The 24,018-nt window shown below is 31.8% G+C and overlaps 1 pseudogene; it reads right to left on the reverse strand.

Annotated features, from left to right (window-relative positions):
* Positions 1 to 4,617: 4,617 nt before the first annotated feature.
* LOC101961766 (STARD3 N-terminal-like protein pseudogene) lies at positions 4,618 to 8,406 on the reverse strand (annotated as a pseudogene).
* Positions 8,407 to 24,018: the final 15,612 nt, after the last annotated feature.

Here is a 24,018-nt window from a genome sequence, read left to right on the forward strand (position 1 = left end):
GAGGCTCAGGCAGGAGGATCACAAGTTCAAGGCCAGACTTATTCTCAGCAAATTAGCAAGACCCTATCTTAAAATAAAAAATAAAAAGGTCTGGGGATGAGGCTCAGTGATTAAGTGCCTTTGGGTTCAATCTCTGCTCCTTCCCCCCCAAAAAAAAGAAAAAGAAAAAGAAAAGAAAAAAGAAAGTGTCTGTTAGGTTCAGGCAAGTCCTGATAATTGGTAAACCCGATATATGTGTAAAGGAGAATGGAATAGATAGATGATACTGAATGGAAGGACATATCATTTCTCATATTATGACTGTCAATGAAACCTAGATTTACAAACACCTTACAAAATTACAAATATTACAAAAATATTTGATAGAATATATTTTAGGTCCATCTATGAGCTAATAAAATTATAATGATAAATCATTAAATCTAGTACAGGGGTGATTAATGTTTCTTTTGCTCTGAGGAACACTTAGAGCACAAACTTAAACACTGTTTTTTTTTTTTATAAACCTAAGTTTCATAAAAGGATAGACAGAGCTTTATGCCTTTATGTATGATGAGTACAATAGAACTCTACTTATCTATAAGGTAGACTTCTTAAGGACTACCTCTTCATTTCAGACAACTACAAAAAAAAGATGTTTGACATCATTCAGAGTAAGTAGGTTGGGAGAGTCCAAGCAAAGTGTACATTCACAGGTCTTTCTTATAATTTAAATTACTTGAAATGTTTGAAAACTTTGGTGAATCATAATATTTAAAGTGATTTTATACTAGTAGGAAATACTATTTAGAGGAACACAGATTTACCCTTGTTCCCAGAGGAATCCCAGAAATATTTTCAAAGGATCATAAACATTTTGAAGAACAACAACAACAAAAAAAAACAATTAGCACAGAGGGAAACAAAGTATGATTTGTGATAATAAGCAAGAAACAAAAGAAAATAATGTGTTGTTTATAATTTGACATCCAATATAATATGATAGCTATTACAGATTATTTTTTTTAAGAGAGAGTGAGAGAAGAGAGAGAGAGAGAGAATTTTTAATATTTATTTTTTAGTTCTCGGAGGACACAACATCTTTGTTGGTATGTGGTGCTGAGGATCGAACCCTGGCCGCACGCATGCCAGGCGAGCGCGCTACCGCTTGAGCCATATCCCCAGCCTTATTACAGATTATTAATGAAAATTAAATACAGCAAAATATCTGGAGAAATTGGGAAATTGTAAAAATAACCAATAAAATTTTAAAAAGTACATGTAATACTTTTAAAAATTAAGAACATAATCGTAGAAAATAAGCACTAATGAATAACACTTCTGAGTAGGGTATACTGGCTGTGTTTCATAGCAATCAAAATAAAAAGGAAAAAGCAGAATTAATATAAAACATAAAGTTTTTAAAGAAATATGCAAATTTGTAAGAAAATAAAACTGAAATTCCTTAAAAGAAGACTTTAGAAGGTGAGCAGTTCACACCTGGGTATTTTCTTTTTAGGTAGTACTTGCTGATGTGCATGATCTGATGATTGAATTTGACTCATGCAGAGGTCCTCTGCTGGAGAAGGAAATTCCATAATGATTTGGGCGTTTATGAAGTTCTGCACAAAAATTTTGAAATCCATGAGCCCAAAGTGTATGATCATTTTTTTCTCTATGGTCTATTTACTAAGTTATTTTGCTAAGTGGAAGATTCAGAGTTTATGAAAGGCATAATTATGTTTCTTACAGTCTTGCAATATGTACAAGACATATTCCCAAAAAAGGAGTGAAGGTACTTTTGAACAAAAACCTTGTTTTATACTCAAGACATTTGATGTGATTACAAAAAATTGAGGTCTCCAACTTTTTCTAGATTCCATAGACTTCCATTTGAGAAGGCAGAAAACATCCCAATCCTAAAATAAATATGCACACAGACTATGCACACAGAATAGAAAAAAGATTAATGGAGAAGTTAATCTTAATAAAATTACATCAATTCCCTACTCCAGCTAGATCTCTAATTTGCTAGTTGATCTGTTTTGGGAATGATCCTGTGGAATGATAAAACATAGAGCACCTTATCTTCCTCTTTATATATTGTTTAGAATGATATGAAAGACTTATTACACCTGTCAAGGGAAATGATAATGAGACATAATGAAGAGAATAAACAAACGTAAGAATCAGGCCTACAGATAATCTAGAATTGGAATTAGCAATGATTTAAATAAAAATATGTCAAATAAGATAAACGTAAAGAAATTAGTATGATTTGAGGCAAGTAATAAAAAGATAGATAAAAATGCTAACAAAAAATGAATCTCATATACATAATACAAATACTAAACCATAATATATAAGAACCCTTTCAACCGATTTAATGCAGAATGAATATTGACATATTCATAGATGTGTTCAGAAGGTTGATTGATTAATATCTTAATACATTTAAATCTCTTCCTAGGATATATAACATATATAACTAATTATTTTATCCACATTAAGCATACTTCAAATCATTACTTATACATATGTAGTATCTCTATACCAGCTGAATAAGCTTCCATTACTGAGATGCAGTTTTTAAAGGATACTAAAAACCAGGAATTGGGAATTAATTTGAAGTTTTTTCTTTACTTTAAATCTTTATCTTCCCATTTATTTTATTTATTATGGTGGACAAGTTGTGTTAACTCTGTCTCTACTTCTGCACTTAAGAAACTGTGTCATTTATTGCTTAATCATGTAGATATTGAGAGCTTTAAGTTAGTTAATATTGGTTTAGTAAATGTGTGGTTGAAGATCTTAGTGTTGTTTAGTATATAGTCCCAGAATAGCAACTTCTACACACGTCTCTGTGTTCATCCTTGATCAGATCTTCAGATAAGATTATATATTTGAAACTCTGGAGTCAGAAGTACTAACATTTTAAGATCATTTATATCATTAAAACACCTTCAATTGATTATAGAAACTTAAACACTCACTTGGAACATATGAAGTGGTACATATCTACACATTCCTGAAAGCAATGAATAAAAGTATTATCAATTCAAATTTTACAACTGAAAAATAATAGTTCTTAATATTTTCCCTTAAATTGCTTTCATAAATTTCATATATCTCTATAAATAATAATTTGATCGATTAAAATGTTTAAAAATGTACTGTTCAAGCATAGTTCAATTTTTAAAGCCATTTGAATTACTAATTTAAGATGGTGAAGAAAATGGTAGCTATGATTTGCTGATGATCATCCATGTAATGTAATGTTTATTGCACTGATTTCTATTTGATTGGTAAACAATAATTGGAACAAATAATTTCACAGGAAAGTAATGATATTCACCCCTTTTAAACGTTTGACTTAATTTTTTTTTCATTATGAGACCTAATTATAACTGTTTTTCTTCCCAAATGAAAGAATGACATATAGATGTGAATTTATTCCCATTATCTTCTTTGAACTAAAAACAAAATGAAGTAACCAAAAAAAAAAGTGCTAAGGCTAATTAAATGTAGAACAGGAACATTGAACTCATAGATTATTAGCTTCAGATGTCCTCAGAGATCATTTTAATGTGATTCTTTTCTCCCAATGCTGAAACCCTGTACAATGTTCCTAATTTTTATGCATTACATGTCTGATGGGGAAATGATTAGTTGTTAGAAAGTACCTTCTAATATTGAGCTAAGATTTCTGTTTCTTTGCCTCATTCACCTGCCTGCCCCTAAGCCTGTCTTAAGGTATCTTATAGCTTCTTCAATATAACAATTTAAAAATATTAGAACACAGCTTGAAAACCCATACAGTACTAACTTTAAATAAATAAGCTTCATTTCTGGAATTTTAAAGGTATTTGATTTTCTCTCTTCCTGCTACTCTATAAGATAAACTCAATAGCTCACCTTCGCCTTGGACATCTGAAGGGAATTTTTTTACTTAATTTCATTTTAATATCATACTGTTGTACTAAGCATTTTAATTATTTAAAAAAATTAGTTCAATTACATGGAGATTTATTTCCCACATTATCAAGACATCATGGAGTAATAAGTTAAACATTTAGATATCTCCTTGTAACTTCCAGCAACTAAAAGCAACCCCAAGGGGAACTGAAATGCTTACTTACCATGTACTATATATTTTTTCTTTTTGATATGCTGAATTTTATTACTTTTTTAAAAATTCTATGAAGAGCACACGCACATGAGTGAAAAATAAGGAAATATAGGGTGTTAAAAAAAGAAATATAAAAGAAGTCTGAGACATAAAACAAACAATTCCATACTGTGAATTGGTATAACAAGTATTTCATTTATTAGAAAGGTATTGTTTCAATGTATTAAGAACTCTTTTGATAAGGATCCAGAACACAACTTTCCTTCAATGGGTACATTGACAGGTCAGACTCAGTCTCATTGAAGAGCAGAATAATCATGGCATGACCTGGAAGGCCAGAGGCAGGAGACTAACATGTGTGGATGTCAGAAAATGTCCATGAGTTTTCACCATAAATAAATGTTTACTAGCTGTTCAACAAAGTCAGCAGTGGATGTGGCCATTTCAACTATCAATAGGGAGACCCCATCTCTATATTTTTTCCCTCCAAAACCTTCAGTGAGGGTTCTTCACATCTCATAAAGCAGAACTCTGTGTTCTAAAAGAGGTTTTTCACATTCCTGTTTTTCCTCAGCTTCTTCAGATCCTACCTCATCTTTAGAAGAGGAATAAAACTGACCATCAGAAAGACCAGCTGATATGAGGAATGCCCTCTCTGAGGCATCCTGAACTATCAGGAGTCTGCTTTCTTCTGCTGCTTCTCAAGGTAACACTTTGAAATCCATGAACTATGTCTGGATCCAGGCGAGGATGAATGAAATGCTGGGCAGCACATAGCCAAAAGCTCCTCGGGGAGGAGAGCTTTGAAAGGATCACTTTTGCTATTAAAAAGGCACTGGTCACTGCTGTTGTCAACGCTACTGCCCACCAGTGGCACAGTCTGCATGCAGCCTAGGCGAGTATCAACACTTTATATTGAAAAACTGCCAAAAGAAATGTACCAAAATAAGATGAGGAGTAGTCACCTGTACCACCTTCTCTAACGTGTTTTCAATAGCTCTGTTCACATTTAACTCTATTATCCACAACAGTGTTACAAATAAGAGGTCAAAGGTGATAAACAAACAGAAAGTCCTCCTGACATCGGATATGCCTTTCTTTTCCCTTCCTTCATAGGACTCCATACTGGCCATAAGTTGCATGAGGTTGATGGAGTGGACATTGCTCAGAGAAGCATGTGAGCTCTGGCTCCCAGTGAGCATATTCTCCTTGTCATCTGGCAGGTGGGTCAACCTAGAGGAGGGTTAAACTTTACCATCCCTAGAGAGGAGACCTCACTGGATGGGCTTGAGACTGTGACTCAGTGGTCGCGCTCTCAAGGGATCTCCAGGTGGCGGGGTGGGTCTTGTTGGGGAAGGTCCAGGCACAGTGCAGCAGACCAAGCGCAGCCCACCACCCGCAGCCTTCCATGTATTATTGAATACATTAATCAAAATTATTATCTTATATTCAACTCTGTATTATTTATACCTCTACATAAATATTGAGAATATTTGAAATAAATGTATACGTAACACAATGTCTCAATGTTGAACACCAGCAAGCTCTTCATTAGAAAAACTTCAAGAGTATTAAAAATGAAAACCATGGAACTCCTGGAAAATATAAATTTAAACAGTTTCAGGTTTTTTTTGTTCATTCACATTAAACTTGACTTATAGGTAAATAAATATGGACCAGACATGCAAAGTCTCTGATTATTAAGGAAAAAATAATAGAATATAAAACTCAGGTAGTGGGAGAATTAAACACGTTAAGCACTTTATGGTGAGTGTCTCATTCATTTGAACATTTTTTTTTAAACTTGAAGAATCTATAATACAGAATAATAAAGTTCAACCCAGGGAAACATAAAAGGGCTTTAAAAGGCAATTCTTTCTGCTGTAGCAGCTAAAACAAGAACGGCTCTGCAGGAAATTGTGATTCTCTGGTTCATTTAAAGAGTTTTCATATACAAAAGTGGAATAAAGCAAAAGAAACTGAGGAAGCCACTTTGTTACGTTTTTGATCACAGGAGTTCCCGTAAAAGATAAAACTGAAATGCAAGAAAATTTAATAGATGTTTAGATGAAGGCAACATAATACAACTGTCCCACAACCAGTTCTTTGTAAAATATAAAAACTAAATACTCACTTATGTGATTACAAATCTCTTTCATGGCTTTCCCATTATATTTGAATGAATAAAATTGCTGACATATTTTTCTACCCCTTCTTAAAATTGAGGAATAATCTGTTAAAATCGTTGCTACATGTGCCTTCCTACTTGCAGTGTTCTGATTCTTAACAACCCAGTTTAGAACTTATAAATGCAAGAACATACCCTCTATTAATCCTCTCTGCTTAGCCTCTCAGTGGGATGAATTTAAAGTCCTCTCAATGGCCCCAAGCAATATTTTTAAAAAGAAGCACAGAAAAAATCCTAATAGATCTTCTGGATCATTCTGATGTCAGAGAAATAACACTGCTAAATACAGCCTTCACATTATGTATCAAATTCATTTTCAAGGTCTAAAGAAATAGATTAATATTAAGAAGAGATATTAATTAAGAGCAAATTTATAGAGTTTCTACAAAAAAATAGTTCAATGGGAATTTGTTATGATACTAAGTTTGAGCTGCTGGTCATACCATATATCACAAAGGATACATACCAGTTTGTACTCAAATTGACAGATTTGATAAAGTAAAGATCAAAGTTGATTATAAATAATTATAATGGTATAAAGTCTATAAAAGAAATTAGATGTAACATAGTTAATTATGACAAAAAGATGAAGTAATTAGTTAAAATTATATTAATTTTGTCAATATGAGATTGAAATTTTATTCAAATATAATTTTGTTAGGAAACATATAGAAAACTCTATTTTAGTTTAAAATGACCATATATATTAATTTATAATTTGTAGAGAAGTTAGTATAATCAAAATTTATTTTTGTATAATACATGGCATATGAAATCTTGGATCTTTGAATTAAAACATAAAGATATGCTAAAACATTTTAGCATAAAACATTATGTGTTGAAAACTTTAAAATTCTAGAACTTTTATGATATATGTTTTTATGCATTTGATTAGAAGAAATTTTAATTATTTAAAATGTAAATCTGGCCTGGCATTGTGGCTCAGTGATAGAGCACTTGCCTAGCAGGCATGAGGCATTCGGTTCAATCTCTGACACCAATAAAAATAAAAAACAAATAAAACTTAAATCTGCTTTTGTTTGCATGTTATGAGGCTGGGATAAGATATACTCTTAAAAAAAAGAGGTATATTTTCATTTTATATATGTATACCTAGGAATATATGTCTAAGTATATTGGAATTGTTTGGAGAGAAATGCACGTTATTTTTCTCTGTATAGGCATAATATTTTAATCTGAAAAAAGCAGAAGTACATTATAGTATAATTTTATTAATCATGCTATTTTAAATCAAACGTTGTTTTCAACCAAAGAGAACTTTTCTTAACTGTTCATAAGAAATTTGAAGGTGTTTGCATGAATGAGATAGTATTAAGAATGTATGATTTTTATAAAATGGTGATGGAAATAAAGGTTTGATATTTATAATAGAGGAATGGTAGGATTTGGAAGCTATCCCAGGGTGAAAGTTTAGCCATTATGTTACAGCTATTCCTTTGAAATTAATTCCTGAGATGATCACTTAACTTATTGATACAATCATATATTAGCTCTGGGAGCTGCATAGTCCACATAAAAAGCACAAATTATCAAAGCAAAGTACCTACATTACTAATGAGAGTTAGGGAAATTGTGGTAATTAACAGTGCATGTCATCCATATTTTACCCTTAATGTAACATAGGAAGTATATACATTTTCTGCTCAAATCGTGAGATGTTTTTGGTCTTGTCCCAAATAATATGGAATAATCAAATCCTATCCTGTCACATCCAGTGAATACAAATATAAAACCTTCCAAGAATGTGGGATGGTTAGTGCTGAAAAGTAAAACTGGCTGTGGAAGAATTCAGGACAACATTGAATGGGTGGTGAATTGCCAACTCTTCCCTAATATTTCCATGGTGGCAACACGGCAAACTAGAACTACAAATTTAAGCACTGTGAGCAGATGGAAAGAACACAGGCAAAAGTTTTCAAGGGGACAGAAAGTGAAACTTCAAATATCACATATTGTAAGAAATCACAAAGGCCAGGTACAACAGCAGAGCAGCCAACTCTGAGGAAGGGCAATCTGCCTTTCTAATGGGTGAAGCTGTGATTACAGTTGCTTTGGGTTCTCTCTGTACTTACTTACAGCACTTAGTCATGGAGGTGGATGTAGTCACTAAAGTGTGCTAGAGAAGCTGCAAGTAAAGCCTAGCTTTATAGAGAGGAAAAGAAGAGAGCCCCAGAGGAACAAAGCTTAATAGAAAGCTGGGAAAAGGGGTAGGTTTCTGGAAAAGTGACTTTTAAAGACAGCTATGAAATCCTGGGTTCACTCCCGAACTGAATGGAAGAATAGAAAACCACAGCTAAGAAAGTAAAGATATAAAATAAAATTGAGTAGAAATGCTACATATAAAATGTATAATGAATGCAATGAAAAATACAGTAGATTGATCCAATTACTGAAATAAAGTGACAGAAGGAATAGACCATGAGCTTGAAATACATCAGTCAATGTCCAATCTGAACATCAGAGAAGGGAAAAGTTAGAAAAAGACAAAAAAGAAAAGGAAAAAAAGAAAAAGAGAAAAAAACAGATGCTCATGGAATAAAAAGGAACATAATCTTTAATCCTTAAAGTACCATAGTAAAAATTACATACAATTTAAAAAGGAACAACAGTTTGAAAAACTGTAGACTTCTGCCTTGAAACCATGGAAAAGACTGTGGTATAATACTTTTAAATTTAACATTTTTCCCCTTTTGACTTAGATGTCATTTATTTTATTTTATTATTTTTAACATTTTATTTTTGTTTAACTGATTTATAAAAACACCAAGTATTGCACATATCCATGTGTTGTTTCAATACATGTATACATTATGTCAATTTAAATTAGGTTAAAACTAGCTATCTCCTCAAATATGCATTATCTCTTTGTGGTGAAGACATTCAAAATTCTTTCTTCTTTATCTACCTTTATTTTATTTATTTATTTATTTGCGGTGCTGAGAATCAAACCCAGTGCCTCACATATGCCAGGCAAGTGCACTACCACTGAGCCACAGCCCCAACACAAGATCAATTTTTAATGTGTTAAATATCCACTGGAAATATAAATGATAAATGAAGGAGGAATAAAGACATTTTCAGATTAAAAAAAAATAAGAGAGAATTTAATGCCAGGGCATATGCTATGAAAGGATAGCTGCTAAATGAATTATTCTGACTTAAGGGAAATAATACCCAATCAGAAACTTGGGAATTAGTAAACCTAGCAACAAAGAAAGAATGGCAGTGTTGGCAAATATTGGATAATTATAATGATTTTTTCTGGAGTTTTTAAAATAATATACATGATGATTGAAAGTATAAATTATAGTACTGCATGACTTGATTTTTAATGCATGTATATGTGTATATTAGAAAACTATTGCATACAGGAACTTAGATATCAGAGTAAGACTTCAACATTCTTTTTCAAAATGATAAAACCTTCATTGGTAATGGGTTGTATATGTATTTTAACTCTAAAAGTAACTACAAAAGTTTATAAGGAGATTAAGACAAAATTATATATACAAAAAATGTATTAATAAAACATATTCTAATAACCCTAAAATTAGTGGAAATTGAAAAGAAAAAGCAGAAACAAATAAGAAAAATTATAGATATAGTTTCAAACATATAAGAAAATTATGGATATAGTTTCAAACATATCAATAATTGCAGTAAATACAAAAAATGTAAAGGTAAATGATAAAAACGCAACACTATCAGGATAGAGTATCGAAATTTATTAGGACCAAAGTGTATGTCTTAAGAAACTTATTTCAAATAATGAGATGAGTTGCTTAAAAGTAAAAAAAAAATGATAAAGAAATACCAGAAAATTTCTAGTTTAAAATTAAAGCTCAAACAGAGTAAAGGACACTACCTAAGATATATTGAAAATGGCATCTTCTTTGGCCTGCATTTCTTCTGCAGATAATAGGTTGTTTTCTTAGGAAAGTAGCATACCCTATCAACTCAGGCCAGGAAACACCAGAGTGGCCTCACGTGAATCACTTTTTAAAAGAAAAGTCTGGCGGAGAGGGAGGGGGTCAGTGCAGTAGCCCAATCTGTAGAATTATCCCCTTAATCTCATGTTTCTACCACTTAGGTCTGTTCACTACCTACCAATTAAAAATGTTAGAAAAACACCCCCACCCTTCATTCTCCCATGGCTGGGACTATCCTAACAAAATTTAAAGATTCAAAAGGATACTTACTTAGGAACTTCCCTCTTCCAACTCCCTCTTGATACTCCTGCAACACTGCATAAAGATGCATTCTTGTTTCTTCAGCCATATACTGAGTTTTGCAAGATGAATTCAGACAATTAAAGAAGGACATGTTAAACTCAGTCATATTTTATAAAGGGAAAAGATATTGGTGCACAAATTCAATGTGCTATTGAACATTATGTGTTACTAAAGCTAGTATATTGATCATGATCTGTCCTCTTATGCATTTCATTATTCAATCACGAGTGGAATCCATTTAATTCCACATCTTAGCATATCATCTGTTAATGATTCTACCAGCTCATTTTAAGTTCAATTTTTATCTCTAGAACTTGATATCATTATACAACTGTAACAGTTAGGGTATATGTCCTAACTTGATCATGTGTTCCAAAGGAAAAATAATTATTTCTTTGGGACACATGAAATTTCTTAAAAATTATTTTTATTAAAAAATATAAATAAGCTAATATTAAAGCTTAGCTGAAATGTTTTATATATAAATAAATAAATAAAAACACATAAAAATTTAACACATAAAAAACACATATAAATAAATAAAAACACATAAAAAAGCTCTACTTTTAGTTTTCAAGGAAACTCCATAGTGTTTTTTGTATTTCTATAACAATTTATATTCCTAGAAAATACTTAGGGGTTACTTTTGCTTTACATTCTGTCAAAACTTAACTCTGTTTCTTGATAATAGACATCCTAACAAGTGTGAGTTTATATATGTGTTGACTTCTTTTCTTTGATGATTAATAATGTTAACAAATTTTCATGTAAAAAAAAATTCTTTCCAAAAAAAGTAAAGAAAGAAGCATTTTTTTCCTTGAAATGTCTTTTTTTTTAAACAAAATTTATCCGTGATTCTGTTTTGTTCTCTTCTTTCCCCTCACAAGTCTAAGCAATCAATAATTCTTATGAGAAGATTCTTGAAAATATATGGAAAATAGCACTTATTACTAATCTATCATTGTGTTTGAATCCTAACCACCAACATAATGGACTTTTAAAAATAAGTCACTGGTAGATTTGTCCACATTCCTACTTGTATGCTAACAGCCTGCTTCACGTGAAAGCTAAAATGACTTATAGGCTTAATTCTCTTCAAAAGATGGCAATTTTAATATGTATAAAAAATAAAATTCTGCTGGGGATGGTGGTGCATACCTTTAATTCCACCAGCTCAGGAGGGTGAGGCAGGAGGATCCCAAGTTTAAAGCTAGCCTCAGCAAAAGCAAGGCCAATAAGCAAGTCAGTGAGACCCTTTCTTTAAATAAAATACAAAATACTACTGGGGATATGGCTTAGTGGTTGAGTGCCCCTGAATTCAATCCCTAGTAACCCCCCCCAAAAAATTTTTTTTTTAAAAATAAATAAATAAAAATAAAATTCATCATCACATTATACAAATAATTACTTTATTTGGTTTCTTGATTTTTTATTAATTTTTATTTTACTATTTTTCCCACAATCAGCAGTAATCCCTAGTATATTCTGCTGATTAAAAATATGTATTTGGTTATGGTTCACATGTGTTTTCTTTGTGGATTCATATTTCCACATTACTCTTGTCCTTGATATCTGAGTGACTTATTCCTTTAATTCTTTTATGTCTGTAGGTTAGAAGCTATCTTCCTTGAATAATTATTTCAACTAACCTAACTAAGATATAAATGACCTACAATCTTAGCTTATCTCTCTTTTGTTTATAGTATAATATTTATAAATAAAGGCAATTGCTTTTTTGGTCTTTTCCAAAGTAACAGATCCTTTAAAACCTGAACTATGTCTCAGCACAGAGACATTGCCTCAAAGTGGTTCTGTCACATGGTACATATTTAATGAATATTCTTCAATAAAGAAAAAGGACACTTGTGAAAGAAGACAGGCTTATCATTTATTAGAATCCTTCAAACACTACCACATCATAAATATTTCTTTGGAATAGTTCATCACCAACTTCCTTTTTTTTTCCATTTTTTTTATTGATTGTTCAAAACATTACAGAGCTCATGATATATCATCTTTCATACATTTGACTCAATTGGGTTTTGAACTCCCCAAATACATATTGCAGACTCACTTCTGTTACATACTCACATTTTTACATAATGACATATTAGTGACTGTTGTATTCTGCTACCTTTCCTATCCCCTACTATCCCCCCTCCCCTCCCCTCCCCTCCCATCTTCCCTCTCTACCTCCTCTGCTGTTGTTCAATTCTCTCCCCTTTTTTCCCTCCTCCCCCTTGCCCCTCATAACCTCTTCTTGCCCCTCATAATTTTGTGTATCACTGAAGATCTCCTACCATTTCCATATGCTTTCCCTTCTCTCTCCCTTTCTCTCCCCCCATTCGTCTTTGTTTACTGTTAGTCTTTTCCTCATGCTCTTCCTTCCTGTTCTATTCTTAGTGGCTCTCTTTATATCAAAGAAGACATTTGACATTTGTTTTTTAGGGCTTGGCTAGCTTCACTTAGCATAATCTGCTCTAATGCCATCCATTTCCCTGAAAATTCTATGATTTTGTCATTTCTTAGTGCTGCATAATACTCCATTGTGTATAGCTGCCACAATTTTTTTATCCACTCATCTATTGAAGGGCATCTAGGTTGGTTCCACAGTCTAGCTATTGGGAATTGTGCTGCTATAATCATTGATGTGGCCGTATCCATATAGTGCGCTCTTTTAAAGTCCTCAGGGAATAGTCCGAGAAGGGCAATAGCTGGGTCAAATGGTGGATCCATTCCCAGCTTTCCCAGGAATCTCCATACTGCTTTCCAAATTGGCCTCACCATTTTGCAGTCCCATCAGCAGTGTACAAGTGTGCCCTTCTCCCCACATCCTCACCAACACTTATTGTTGTTTGACTTCATAATGGCTGCCAATCTTACTGGAGTGAAATGGTATCTTAGGGTGGTTTTGATTTGCATTTCTCTGATTGCTAGAGATGGTGAGCATTTTCTCATGTGCTTGTGGATTGATTGTATGTCCTCCTCTGAGAAGTGTCTGTTCAGGTCCTTGGCCCATTTGTTGATTGGATAGCAGGAAGTGTGAATCTGGAGGTATAGCGATACCAGAGCTCAAACTGTACTACAAAGCAATAGTAACAAAAACAGCATGGTACTGGTACCAAAACAGGCAGGTGGACCAATGGTACAGAATAGAGGACACAGAGACTAATCCACAAAGTTACAACTATCTTATATTTGATAAAGGGGCTAAAAACATGCAATGGAGGAAGGATAGCATCTTCAACAAATGGTGTTGGGAAAATTGGAAATCCATATGCAACAAAATGAAATTGAATCCCTTTCTCTCGCCAGCCACAAAAGTTAACTCAAAATGGATCAAGGAGCTAGATATAAAAACAGAGACACTGCGTCTGATAGAAGGAAAAGTTGGCTACGATCTACATACTGTGGGGTGGGGCTCCAAATTCCTTAATAGAACGCCCGTAGCCCAAGAGTTAATAACAAGAATAAACAAATGGGACCTACTTAAACTAAAAAGTTTTTTCTCAGCAAGAGAAACAGTAAAAGAAGTAAATAGAGATCCTACATCCTGGGAACAAATTTTTACCCCTCACACCTCAGATAGAGCCATAATTTCCAGAATGTACAAAGAACTCATCACCAACTTCCTTATTAAAATAGACAAAATCCACTTACTCAGAATAGCTTAGATGGACTATCGTGGTGATAACATTCTAACTGACTTCTATGATGTCTTCTTTGGGTGGAGAAATCCATCTTCACATTGACAACTGGACAAATGAATGAGCCAATCATCAAAATATAGGCAGGCAAGAAAATAGAACCAAAGTGTCATTTTGTAATTAAATTCTTCCCACAACAATGTATTAAACAGGTATTAAAGTGCAAAGTATATTTTTTCCTGTCCTACAGAATCTGACTACTATGAATATTTCTCATATTTTTATTTTGTTATGCTCTGTACTCATTATTTGTGAACTAATGAAATATAATTGCTTGTTTTCCTGCAGCTTCCTGTGTTTTTCCTTGCTTCCATTCACATTTCTGCCATGGTTTTCCATTTCTCCTTCAGATCTAAGATCATGCTGCATCTAAGAAATATTTCCACACTTCCTTATTCTCAAATATTCAAAACTAGAAACATTAAACACACTATGTGCTGTTCATAGAGCCGGCTATCTCTCCTGTTATGTATAATCTTAAGAAAAGATTTTGGTATTTTATTAAGGAGAAAATGGAGGCACGAAGAGGAAAGATCATAAAGTTACAGGTTATTGGGACTAAGAGTCAAAGCAAATGAGCCTGATTCCAAAAGTATTTTGTTCCTCTCAGAGCCTAGCTCTCTATGAAATTTGCTCTACATTATAGAGTTTGTAGAAAAGAAGTTTATTCTTTATTTTATTAGATACCATGCAGTAGCTAGAAAATATTTTAAAATGAAAACATTTCAGAGATAAAGCTAAGCATTTATTATTAAGCTTCTAAACTCCATGTCACAATGATGAAAAGATCATTGGGATTTTTTTTTAGTAAATAAAAAGATTAATAAGGAGAACTCTGAAGCATAGGATGTTAAGTACCTTAAAGAATAAAAGAAAATACAGTGATTCTTTAAAGAAAATGTTGGAGATAGTCTACATTTCATACAAAATATATTGTGACATTTGTTTTCATTCTAATCTGTGGGCCTATGGCAGTCATTTAGCATGACTAGAAAATTCCCTGGGAAACTAAACAGCAAATGAAATTTTCATTTTAATATTGCTCAGGAGTAGCCAAAGTTATATTGCTAATTATAGAAACTCTAATTAGAAATACAGCATCTCTCTGCACAAAGCATGTTATTTTTTAAAGAAATGCAATGCATATTGTCAATTGGAGATAAGGATTACGTAGAATATGATCCTGAGTACTATTTTGGAATTTCTCTAAAGCCACATAGAAATGTTAGGGAAAAAAAAACTGGAAAGTGTTATTTGGCTCAAGCTATTTTACTATTTAGTAGAAGAAACATAATGCTAGCTCTGTGCATATTGAAACGTCCTCTCCCTTGGTGGAAATCATTTAAATCCCTGAAAAAGAACATTTCAATTTGGGGGTTTTATAATTAGCTTTGCATTATACACACATTTTCAGTAATCAAATCCTAACTTGTGGTATAGAACATCAATTTGTTTAGAAAGCATTGTTTATCGTGAATACATCCCTTTAGGCAATGCACAACTTGAGCAACATACCCAAATAGGCAAGTGTATCCTGTAGGGAAATTTAAAGCTTTATTGTTCTTACAACCATGACATTATAATGCCATGTTTTGTGCAATACTGACTTAATATTTATGCTATCTCTGTCTTTTTAAAGTTTTAATTGAGTGTGAACACTGGGGATAATTTTTAACTTATGTTAGATGTATGTTAAAAAGCTTAAGCCACAGCATTTATAAAGTATTTTGATAATAATTTGACCTCACAGTATATTAACTATTAGCCTAAATCTATGTGTAAATTTGAGAAATGCATATTTAATATGTTGTATTTATCTAGGATTGCTAAATAAATGAGTACAAATGAATACACACATCAGCAATATCAATCATCAACTATAGGAAATTCTTATTTTGATGTCATTTCAAAGGCACCACTTATGAGAAGACAATGAGAAGTACTAGCTTAAACTTGAAATATAAAATATAGCTCTAGGAGGAGCTATGTGTCTATATTGCAGAGGATAGGGAGCTAGTTTCATTTAATTATTATTTAATAAGAGAAAAGAGGTAAAGAAATCAATCTCCAAACAACCAAAAATAACTTGCTTTCTGCATCTTAGTTTATCTGCAAAGCTTGTTCAAATTTTCATCCATATTGCTTAGGAGAGCATCAATTATAGAAAATGAATTAAAATACATTAGTTGTGCCTAAATTTATATATATTTATTTATATTGTGATTTATATTCAAATTATAGTACAGTACTAGTAGATTTATCAGATTTATTTAAATGAAAGAAGACTTTGAGGTTAATTATCTGAAGATCTACTTATTTCAATTTATTTTTCTGTATAATTTTTACTATATTTTCTGCAATCAAAATTTTCTTTCCTTTCCCTGACAATGTATCACATAGATGTATGCTTTAATTCTGTATCAAGTGATGCAAACGTACTTACTGAAAGATCATATTTAGTATTATATCTTATAAAATTTATAATTGACCAACATGATCATGAACCTGTAACATTCTAATAAAAGACCTTTTCTACAAATGCTATTTGACTAAAAATAATGAAATGTTGTTCCAACATTAGATAGAAAAAATACAAATTTTGGTTAAAAAAAGCCATGAAGTCATATTTTAGAAAATATAGGGACATACATAATTCAGGACTAAGCTATAAATTATGCATCTGCTTTTTTTTTTTTTTTTTGGAACCAACGTTTGAACCCAGGGCCTAACCACTGAGTCACATCAAGACTACTTTTTATTTTTTGTTTCAAGACAGTTCTCGCTAAGTTGTTTAGGCTTTGCTAAGTTGTTGAGATGGGGTTTGAATGTGGAATCCCCCTGTCTCAGCCTCTGGAACCATTGGATTACAGGTGTGTGCCACGGTGGTGAATATCTTAATACCTCAATATATAAAGAATTTTATAAATTGATCATAACATGAAAGCATTGAAATATTGAAAATGGAATGAACATATATAAATTTTGAAATCTTAACACATGAAAATTAAATAGTAACATAACTGAAAATAACTAATAACCCAACATTATTCTCATATGTTAAAATAGCAACATATTTTAAGAACTAGTATAAATTAGATGGAAAAAAAAGGAGAACACTCATGGATTCCTTGAGAGAATGTGGACTGGAAAGGAATTTGTACTATGTATCTTAAATTTTCATTGGTGTATATTTAGGAAATTATCCTAAGGAAATAACCAGAACTTTGCACAAAGTTGTAGATGGATATTTATCTAAGTCATGTTTATGCTAACAGAAAATTGGAAAGGAACTGTATGTCTTAAAAATATCTAAATAGTTTATAACATACCCATATTCTAAAATCCTATGCATTCATTAGAATATTTTAGGAAAATATTTAATAACATGAAAATGTTTATATATACAATTAAGTTTAAAGAAAATCGTATAAAGTATATGCACAATCTGATTCCAATTTTGTATAGTGAATATATGTGTACAAGTGTATATTCATTAAATAAATGGATATTTATAAATATGTATACAGAAAATGTTAAATTTATTATATCTGGGTTATGGAAATGCAGTTGACTTTTCCTCACTACATTTATCTGTATTTTATAAAAAACATTATTATATCAGAATGCATTATTCAAAATGCATTAAAGTCCATGTTGTTCCTTAAAAAAATTGGAAATTTCAGCATTTTAAAAAATATGTTGCTTTTTTAGATATTTAGTTTTGCATAAATTACATCAGTTTCCCTAAGATCACATCAATGTAAACCATTTTCTATTGGTATCAAAATTGTCCGCACTAATAGGTGTTGGGTGAGAGTGAGATGTTTTCTTCCATCTTTGAAAGATGTCAAGTTTTTACCTTGATAATTGTTAACTATCACATTACAATAATTGTGATATTTATAGTATTTAGATATGTACTTGGTTTAAAAACATCTATTGAGCACCAATCAAGTTTTAGATATTTCTAAAGATTGATAAGGAAACTTGTTTCATCACAGTAAAAGCCATATATTATAGTATAACAAAAAGTATAATGAACACAGTAATGAAAATCCAATATTTTAATTGTTGCTATGATTTCATTGTGTGTCTATAAGAGACAGGGAGAGAGGAAAGAGAGACAGAGACAGAGTCAGAGATACAGAGAGACAGAATGCTTATTAGAACAATAGTTTTAAAAAATAAGTGGTACATATCATGCTTGCTTTTTTTTTTATACATAAGTAAAGGTTTTGGGGGGCTGGGAATATGGCTCAGCGGTAGAGCACTTGCCTAGCACAGTATGGCCGGGTCCCGGTTCGACCCTCAGCACCACATAAAAATAAAATGCATTGTGTTGTGTCCATCTACACCAAAAAATAAGTATTAAAAAAGTAAATGTTTTATGTTATTTATTTCCAATCCCACCAAGATATTTCTTATTAAGTTCTGGTTCTTTAAAAGTTAGAAATTTGATTTTCAACCTATTTTGTATATAGAAGAGGCCATGTGTCATAGTTGTGGGCAACAAATTAATTCCTCATTTTCTTACCTCCTTCCTAGTATATGGGTTAGGTGTCTAAAGCTCAAAGATTCAAGAGTCAAGGGTTACCTAAAAAGGAAAACACAAGTTAATAAGCAACCAGCACTAATGACAAAAGAGAAGTTGTGTGTGTGTGTGTGTGTGTGTGTGTGTGTACATGCACATTCAAATTTTTACCCCACGAAAGATAAAGAAGGATGAATTAGCAAAGGCTATACATAAACAATATGAATAAAGTCCAGTATGAGAAAGTAGTTTTCTTTATATTATACATTTGAAATATTTCTTTTAAATATTTATGCTTAAATACATATATATAAAAGAAATTTAAAGTAACCAAAGTGTATATATATGTATATGCGTATATATATGTATGTGCATATATATATATAGTGTGTATATACACGTATGTAATTTATACATGTGAATGTGTGTGTATAAACTTTTACCTTAAAATGTTTACTTAATCTATTTTACCTATTTTTCATGGGCTGTAGGGTCAGGATCACTCAGAAAAGGTAAAAAGGTACTAGACTTATTACCAACAACAGCTCAACTGACACCAACACTAAACATCTGCATGACACTCAAAGAAATAAACCATGAGGAGAGGAATTTATGTCCCATCTCCTGTCCTTTAAGTATCAAAACTGGAGAAACTTTATTAGGACTGTAAGAAGTCAGAAAATATCACAGTAATAAAACTCTCCTCTTTTTCTCTCCAGGAATCCAGATGTGTGGTGTAAAAACTTTGTATTCTTCAGCGATGTCTTTGGAACCTCAGGTAAGTGATGAAGCATTTATAGAAACCACAGGAAAGGGGTCACGATCTGTGTTTGATATTAAATGTAAAATTGAGACAAATAATACTATAATGGTTGGGTACTGGTATGCTACTCATAATTTCAATTCCTTGGATACAAAATGAAACTGACAGAAGACAGGGTAAAGAAGAGAGCTATCAGTTTCTCTATTGTTTCAAACGAGAGTGTTGCTTTGCCAATAGCATCATGTGCAGCATTTTAATCTTTGAAAAGGCATAATCATACATGTATAGTCTCTAAGGAAGACAGTGCCATTTGAGTAAAACTAGATGTTAGAAGACGCAGGGCAGCAGGTGGAGTTGTTACAAAATAATTTTACTATTACTCATAATGAAGGTCTGATAGATGTGTGAAGGCTGGAGGCTACCACAGACTTCAACTACCACTAGTTAACAAAGGAAAGCTCAACTCTATTGTTATAGAAGACACAAACAAATGTGATCAGGACTAGAAATAACAGGATGGGTAAAGTCAAACAAACAAGCAAACTAAAAAAGTGATTATTATGACCCTAAGAGGTTATAAAGGTAAAATCTTGGTCAAAAGTTCTAAGCAAGATGATCTATAGGCCATAGAGCACAGTAGGATTATAGTAACTGTCAACAATTATGCACAACATAGCTTAGTATGATTTTTGTGTAGCAGATATTATAGTATGTGGAATATAGACAGATACACATGAAATAGGTGGAAATACTTCCTATTCGGTCCAAGACAGATCAAATGTGCAAAAGCTTAGTGTGGTTATGGAAATGCTAAACAGGAAAGAGAAAAGAAAGATTTTTAAAGTATATACCAAAATCAGTGTTTTCAAATAATACTTGTTTCAAATATATATAAAGTATTTACAAAAATTGCCCTGCAAAATTGTCTCAAATAATGTCTTTTTGAAAAAATATTTTTAGCTGTAGATGGATATAACTTTACTTTGTTTTAGCTTTTTGTATGGTGCTGAGGATTGAACCCAGTGCCTCACACATGCTAGGCAAGTGCTCTACCACTGAGCCACAATCCCATGCCCCTCAAATAATATCTTTATGCATTAAAATATTCATGTACCATTTTAATCAGAACAAAATTGAACTAGAAATTAATACAAAATTAAAATGAAAAAATTCACGTTCATGTTGAGATCATGATCATTTTCCTTTTAAACAGCTTGTGGTTCCAAAAAGTCAAAAGTAATTATAAGGAATTTTTAGTAAATAGAATTATAAAAGACATAACATGTCCAATTTTTAATATAGTTGAGAATATTTTACGAGGAAAATTTGTAGTACTCAAACACTAACGTCAGTAAAAATTTAATTAAAGCTACAGAAATACCAATACGTTTTTATCTTTTGAATAGTAAATCCAAAAGTAATAGGGTAGAGGAGAAAAGGATTGGAGTGGGATGTCTCAGTAAGCTTTGATTTTGGAGCCATATAAATATTTACATGTTCATTAGTTGAAAGAAATAAAATTATTAGAAATCAAACAGTCCTCGAAACTGAAATTAAATTAAAACACTTGAATTATAATGTATATCCAATGCATAATTATACTAAACTGAGAAAATAATTACTTCAGGCAACAGAGAATATACTATTTTGATTCTACATCATCATGGGAGCAACAAAACAAGACTAAAACATGCAAATCAGTCCTATTTCTAATAAAGTAAAATCACTCTATAGTTTCCTCCTACTTGTATAATTATTTAGAAATGATTTTATTTCTAGGTAAAATAAACTTCAATTTATAATAAAATTAACAAACAAAAAATCCTGGTACAGTTTTTCCACAATATTCACTTTTATTATAAAGAAAAGTGAGACAAATATGCCTTCAAACAAATGATATGCAAATTTGGTAATAATAAATTAAAGTTTAAAATATTTATATGATCTTATTTATATGATTTTATCAATCTTATTATCTCTACTGTAAAATCTCAAAAAGAATTGTCATATTTAGGGATTAGATATTAGGGTTTTTATTTTAATTACTTTTTTTTAACTACACTTTTCTTATTTACATGGAATGAAGATACCAATAGAGAACTGAAATTCCTCATTTCATTCTTACTGGATATGATCCTTTAACAGTTTATGAAGAGTCAGGACACCACACATATTTCAACTCCAAAAATATTGGTAAGAACTAATGGAAATAAATAGGCAGCAGGTCGATACATGTGGAAATACTTCCTCTTCAATTTCTACTTTTTATTTATTTCTGTTTCATTTTGTTTTTAATGAAATAATTTTTGCTAATCATAAACATACTTCCCATAGATAACTTATTCATGACCCTTTAAATACCTATAAAATACATAAAATGAGGAAAGTATGATTCTTTGTTAAAAGTGGTTGGAATCAAGAAAGATGACATCAAGAGATCAAGTTCTTAAAACAATAAACTAGAAAATATGAACAATACCTATAGATGTCATTGTAACAGTGGTGTGCCTAAATATATTGGATTCAGAAGGAAAATTTAAGAGAGAGAGAGAGAGAGAGAGAGAGAGAGAGAGATCAAGTTCTTTGTTCTGAAGTAGCCCCAGTTTTTTACACAATTAATATAGTTTTGAGTTATTTCCTATATGAGTTAATAGGTGGAAGTCTCTGGATTAGTGAGTGGTGTAAATACTCAAAACATGCTACTACCAGCACAGCCATTAGGTCAGAAACCTGAGAGGGGCAAGATCATGATCACTTTCCTTTGACATAGGAAAGTTTCAAAATGTCAAAAATAATTATAAGAAATTTCTAGAAAATAAATAGAATTATAAAAGACATAATATATCCAATTTTAACATAGCTGAGAATATTTTAAGAAGAAAATTTGTAGTACTCAAACACTAACATCAGTAAAAGCAATTATTATAGCCACAGAAATATCAATATTTTCTTATCTTTTGAATAGTAAATCCCAAAGTAATAGGGTAGAAAAGAAAAGAATTGAAGTGAGATGGCGGATGAAGAAAAGACTAACAGACACGCACAGAGAGAAAATGCTGAGGCCAGGTAAGAAGACAATCTCTGATGGAGCTTGCCTGAGACAGAGCTCGTTCAGCATATTGATTATATAAGATTTGTCATCAAAAGTTTATTTGTGAGAAAGTTTTGGAAAAGCAAACAGACTTCAAGTTCACAGCGAAAGTTTAAAAACGTTGAGGTTATCTTGTTATGCCCAGAACTCTCTACTGCTGGGAGTTGGTGACTGAGCTCAAAATTTCAACTGATAAAGCTGCTTGCCTTCTTCCAAGGCTCCTCTGACTAGGAATCACCACAGCAACTGGGCCATCTTGACCTGCAATAGGTTGTATGGAACTATATATAGTTCACTCCCCACAAAAACACATTAACTATGTAGCAAACTGGAGCTACTTTAGAACAAACAGAACACTTGACCATTTGATTTCATCTTAGAGTTTAAAAGTTCCTTTACCACCATAGTGGCTAGTTTGGCATTTTATTGTCTGAATTTTAAAATTTATTTTTATGTAGATAAACAAGCACATAGCACGGTGCTTAATTTGAAAGTTATACATTGCATTTTAGTTTCTTTGTTAATATTTAGCAATCTAAATATTTAATCAATATATGTAAGTTTACATCACAGTTGCAACTTGTTAACATAGAAATATGTTTGTGTCTCTATAAATTATACATTATATATATGCTTATGAATTTTTCTTCTATATGTACTATCAATACCTGCTTTTATCAACTCTCCATCTGTCTATATTTCTGAGTCCCTAAGACTAGATAAGTTTTTAAGCAGTGAACAATATGACTTATATTTTAAATCACCTGATCTTTGTCTTTTATTTTTACATAGTAATATTCCAAACTAATTTTATCACATAACATAATGTAAATACTCTGGCTCCTCACATATAAATTTTAAATAATAAGTGTGTGAATCTTGTGATGTTTGTGGAAAATAAGCATCATTTTTTCCTTAATTCCTCAGATAAATGTATTCTTTTTCTCATACCTGATTTCATTTCCCATGTATCTGCACAATTTTAGATCATGCTTCATTGAACATTCTGGAAAAAGAGTTGAAAAAGATAATCTGACTTACTTTGATCTTAAGTTTTAAAACTTCAAGGATATTAGTGGACACATTTCTGTTATACACATACCAAAATGTGTAGAACTATAATGGAGAAAACATGCAATAGAGGTAGGCCAAAGAATGAGAGAAAATGTACACTTAGGAAAGGAGGAGAAACAAGAGAGAGTAGTGAGAGAACCTTTTCTGTTTACATCTGTTTTTGTCTCACAACCCACTTTTGTCCACTGATTTCCATGTGTCAACTGAAGATCTTCATAACAAATTCCCCTAAGTTCTCAATCCAGCATAGGTTAGCATGTCTGTCACGTGCAATAAAAAAATGGCCTCACTTATTCAGAGTTA

This window comes from Ictidomys tridecemlineatus, chromosome 6, assembly GCF_052094955.1.
Source record: "Ictidomys tridecemlineatus isolate mIctTri1 chromosome 6, mIctTri1.hap1, whole genome shotgun sequence".
NCBI lineage: Eukaryota > Metazoa > Chordata > Mammalia > Rodentia > Sciuridae > Ictidomys > Ictidomys tridecemlineatus.